Source organism: Arachis ipaensis, chromosome B05, assembly GCF_000816755.2.
Source record: "Arachis ipaensis cultivar K30076 chromosome B05, Araip1.1, whole genome shotgun sequence".
NCBI lineage: Eukaryota > Viridiplantae > Streptophyta > Magnoliopsida > Fabales > Fabaceae > Arachis > Arachis ipaensis.
In genome coordinates this window covers 144872009-144877523 of record NC_029789.2, presented here as the reverse complement: position 1 = coordinate 144877523, position 5515 = coordinate 144872009, and the positions used below count along the sequence as shown (strand labels likewise).

General features: G+C 32.6%; 1 long non-coding RNA gene across 1 annotated transcript; it reads right to left on the bottom strand.

Moving 5' to 3' along the window:
- Window positions 3203-4861, bottom strand: LOC107644691. Its single transcript, XR_001621377.2, has 2 exons — window positions 4636-4861; window positions 3203-4494 (listed from the first exon to the last, which is right to left on the bottom strand). It is a non-coding gene; the product is annotated as an uncharacterized LOC107644691 (long non-coding RNA).

The following is a 5515-nucleotide window of genomic DNA, read 5'->3' as shown; positions in this document are numbered from 1 at the left end:
TGTATATTATTTTAAGCAATTGTGAAGTTGAGAGGAAGAAGTTTGGAATCAGTCCTAGAAAATAGGTTGTTAGTTGTTTTGGTTGTTGATCAAGATTTGTATGTCACAAAATGATCAATGGGAGAAAGTTGTGGAATGTCATATTTTAAGTTCTGTTATTTTGACTGAGAATTACTACATCTACATATAATATAGCCAAAGATTAGTGAGTAGTTTTTAGCTGTGGATTTCATTTCCCCCCTTTAAAAACTTTAGCAATATAAATGTAGTTAAGTATCCAACAACTCCCCAAAAAGAAGAAAGAAGAAAAAAAAGAAGGTAGTTTTAACTTTTAAGTAGTCAAGTTGCTTAGTGAAATGGTATTCGTGGAGATTGAAGTGAACTAGCAACACTGAAATTTATGACATTATGTTGAATTGAAAACCTTAGGTATGTAGGTCATGAACAGGGAATAAATTCTCGGTCTTGTGCTGAATAAATTAGCACATAGATGGTTACTTCTTGATCTCCTTCTCCCACCGCAACTTCCTTCTTCTTTTTTTCCCTCTCTCTTTTCTCACCCTCTTTCAGCGACACGTCTTCTCCCTTTCCAACTCGGAGCTCAGCCCAGCTCCTCCTCTTTGGCGTCATTGTCACCGCACCTCCAGCAGTGGCAATAACATATTACCACTGCATTCTTTTCCCCTTTCTCTGCTTCAAGAACCCTAGTCATCACCTCAGGTTCTCTCTTTGCTCTGCTTTCCAGTCTATTTTCTTTAATTAGTTAGTTAGTTAGTTAGAATTTGCATGTTTTTAGTGGATTTAAGCGGTTAAGATAGGTTAGGATTAGTTCATTAGATCTTTGTTAAGTTGTAAGTATTGGATTATGGCTGTTATGGATTGAATGCTGCTGAAAATTGCTTGATTATGCGGAATTTCTACATTGCACACAACATGTTTGATTGAATGCCTATGTGATGCTTTGCATTTGATTTATATGTTGTAGCTACTATAAAGATTAAATTGATTTTTGTTAGGCTCATTGTTCTTAGAAGAGGCACTTTTGGCTATATTTTGATGCTTGTTCAACTTACAATTCATTAGCACATTGATTTTGTTTTGTTTTGTCAACACCTATATGATTACTATGTTCATAATTCTTAAATTTTGGGTGAATCCTCAATTTGTGTGCATTTAATTTGTTGTTTTCTACAAGTAAAGAACCTTCACCGAGAGAATGTTAACTACTAAAAAAATGAAAATAGCTAACAACTTTGAGTATGTTTTATTTTTGTTCTGGAAAAGAAGGATGGTATTTCAAAATTTATATAGGTTCCAATGAATAACATGTTATATTAGATAAAGTATAATCCTGAGATAAACCTTTAGGCACTGGCATGACGACCAATGATCATTAAACCTTATGGCAGAAATGATGTAAGCATGGTCTGAGTAAATTGGTGCCATCTTCATTTGTCCACTATAGACATTTTAACATAGAGCAATATTTGAGATGCCAAATTTCCAAGGTCCCATCCACTGTAATTTGGGTCTGTAGCTTCTATCTATTTCTTTCCAGTAGCCCACCACTTGGCAATAACTGCTGGATGCCCCTCATAATTTTTTTTTCCTAGAGTTTTGAGTTATCACAGATAAAGCACTGTCTTTGTGATGAAAAAAGAAAAATTTTAATAACTCCATTTTTTTATTCCTATGAGAAACTGCTTTTAGATGGGCTTTCTGCTTTGCTTCTAGTATATTTTATGTTGGTCCTTGTTTTCAAGTTTGGATATGGTCTTGCAGGAAAGATGATAAATGTTGGCTTTTTCCGGTCATCCTTTTTCTGTTCAAGTTGATACAAGCTCGCTTTGTCAATTGGCACATAGCAAATAGAGAAATCCAAGATTTTTCTCTCTTTTGTCCAGATCCAGATGCTTTTTGGGCTCATGAACCTGGTTTATGATAGCAAATAGGAGGAAAGAAGTATTAGAATGTGAACATGGATGTTAAGCTTTTTGACAAACCCATTGCTTAGAAGGAGGCTTTGTTTCGTCGTGGTTTTGAGTCATGCTTTGTAAATACATTCAGAGATATGTATAGGAGAATCAATCAAGTACAGATCTGTAGCTTTGCTTCATTGTAAAAAACCAGAGAGTACAGCTTCAATGGATAATGCCAACAAAGTTTTTAATTGTAATTAACTTTTTTATGACTTTATTATGTGTTTATAATCGTATATACTTTATTTTTTAAAATATTTATATATTAAATAGCAAATTATTTTGTATAAAAATTGTTTGAAATATTATATTAAATTTGTAGAAAATGTGTGAAAAAAAAATTTGGAACAAAAAAAATTTGTCTCAATTTTATTCGAAACAAAAATTTTGTCTCTAATTTGTGTGAAATTTATCTCAATTTCGTCTTAAAATTCTTTTCCATCCACTCGGTTTAGTATAGATGCTCTTAAGCTTCCGACAGTTGGCCCTTGGCGTCCATGGTACGACGAAGGGCAGGTAAGTGCAGTCGAGTTTTTTAAGTCTTGCAATTCATAGGCAGATACTGGCTTTGTTGAGTGGAGTGTGAATCTGATATAAAAAAAAAACAGGTTGGAGGGTGGACACAAGAATATGATGAACTCACCTTTGTGGCAGTAAGGGGAGCAGGACATGAAGTTCCTTTGCATAGACCAAAACTTGCTCTTTCACTCTTCAAAGCCTCAATAGCTGGAACCTCCATGCCCACTCTTCAGCTTGTCAGTGACTCCTAAAACATGCATCTCAAAATTAGTGCCTCTTGGAATGATCATTTGTCAATTTATTTTCATTTTTTCAACTAGGAATTTCTAATCCAATGAATAACTTCTCATACCACTATAACAGATGTGTACTCATTTATCCGTAGAAATTAAGAGACTGTAATATTTGTGTCTGTGATCTTTGAAGTCAAGCAAATCTTATCGTTGTAACAAGATCAATAAATATACATGGTTTGAGATTTATAAAATGATAACAATTAATATTTTGTTAGTCAATGATAAACTATTAATAACTTTTATTCATGTTTAATTGGTTTAAAATTTGACAATTGATCAAAGTGAAGTAGATAAAATATCAAAGAGCCAAATGTAACTGCACCATAATTAAGAATTGGAAATGAAAATTAACAGGGTATTCTCTTCTAAATTAAAGCTCAGGTAACAGCCATGAACCCCCCATTGTCCTTTCTCAAAAGTTTCTCAATTTATTTCACAATGAAAATGAATAAGTCTATGTACAAATCACAAATAACAGCATGTTTCTACCCTAATGACCTTTCCTTGGATCTAGTATACATCTATTCATTTCTATATATACATTATATAATACATGAGAGAGAGAAAGGGTTGGTTAGCTATGGCTCTACAAGTGCCAGAGTCTGCCACCATTGGAACCTAGCAACCAGCAAGCCAGCAACCCAATTCATGGAACTGAACTGTTTATACAAGTTGTACAATTCTTTTCCATCCAATCGGTACCCAGTGACCACCCTCGTATTTTCATGCAGCATTAAATTGGCCACCCTGAGAAACCTGGCTCTCTTTGTCATCATCGGAGGCACCAAGCGAACTGTCCCTCAAGGAATTTACAGATGAATGATGTGAGAGATTATCTTTATCTGGCCTGCCAGAAGCAGCATGTGTTAAACCTTCTCAAGTGCCAGACCTCTTGCACTGATAAACATCCAAATTTAGTTTGTCTGAGATCTTCAATGGGGACTTATGTTTAATTGGTTTTTTTCGTCCTTGAACAAATTCAAAAGCGCAAATAAGCCCATCTGTCCAAAGGTTATTTCCAGGGTTGGATTCTCCAGTATTATAGGTGCTATTGCTTTCTGATTTTTGGTGTTTTACTGAGGAACGTGGTTGGTCTTTCATGTAACTCATTTTCTCAGCTCTTCATGAAGCTAATGTAGCGAAATTACATTAGACCTTTACTTGAAAACCACTCTTGTATGAGCAAACTTCTACACAAAACATGCTGTTTGAAAAGTTTTTGATAACCATGGGTTCAACAACCAACAGCAACCCCACTGATTATTTACAAATCAATGCTGCAATCCTTAAACTGAAGGGAAAGGTGTTAGTTTTAAATATAGTACAGTCGGATATTCTAAAATCAAAGAAAGATTGAGCAATTAGCTATCTTAGGGAACTATCAAACAGAATTTATCGGCGAAAGCACAAGAATAAGCAGAACTTCAAGGCTCCAGCTTAGATAATAGTACATTAGATTAGGTTAGGTGTATACTTTTTAAGTTAGATTCTAGCATATCAAACTACATTATCTCTGTTGATACTGCATAGTGTATTTATTGATCAGAATTCAAATCACCTCTTAATTAAACCAGAAAGGCATAACCATAACCATTTATTTTAACTAGTAATGCTATTGCTTGAACAATGAATCAATCAACCTATCCATCCAACAACTGTTTCTCGTTCGTTCCTCTTAAGTCGCACCAATTCAGATCATGCTTCAAAAAATAGAAACAAAACAACAAATTGGCAACTAGAAGACAAGGAATTAACAATCTAATTAACAATAAAGAAAAACGAAAACAAAAAATTACATATAAAAAATATTAAAAAAAATAAGAAAGAGAAACGGAACGTACCAAACAGGTAGATGAAAGTGCGAAGTGGCTCCGAATCCTGGAAGGAAAGTGAGCTTAAGATTGAGCCGGTGAGCAAAGAGATGAGAGCTCGAGCTTCAGTAAGAAAAGGCAGAGGAACGAGACGTTAGGGCTAGATTTTTTTAATTTTCGAGTTACCTTGATAGATTAGGGAGAGATTAGGCTTGGATTTGGGCTTGGGGAAGGATAAGGGATTAGAGTTAGAATTTTTTTTAGAAATTTAATTGTATTTTTAAATTATTAGGGACTTAAATGTCTGTAAAATAAAAAATTAAGAATATATTTATTTTTTATCAAAAAATTTAAATATAATTCGGTTTATATTGTGTAAATCGATCGGAACAAATCGGATCTAATAATTATAATACCAACAATTAGGTTTATTATTTTTGCTATAATAAATCGATTTTATTCTAATTTAATAAAAAATAGTTTATTAACCGGTTTAATAAGGATGTCCAATCATATTATGGCACGTATACACATCTTTAAAAAAAGATATTTTTTATATCTTTATGTAAGTGGCCTCCTTTTAAAAAATCAAACAAAATTGTTGAAAGAAAAATCTTAACTAAAAGTTCAAGTCAAAGTTTAGATAGAAAAGATGACTATTTTTTTATTTTAAAAGAGATATTTTATGAAAATACTTTTATATAAAATAATATTATAAATCGTTCGATAATTTATTTAAATTTATTTAATTAAATATATTAAATTATTTAATAATTTATAATATTATTTTCATGTGAGATGTGACATGAAAACAACTATTGATTTTAAATGTACTAATCAATTATAAAGAAATGAATAACTTATGTTTTTTTTATTAAGAAGGAGGAATAGTTTAGTTAATTAGTGTTAG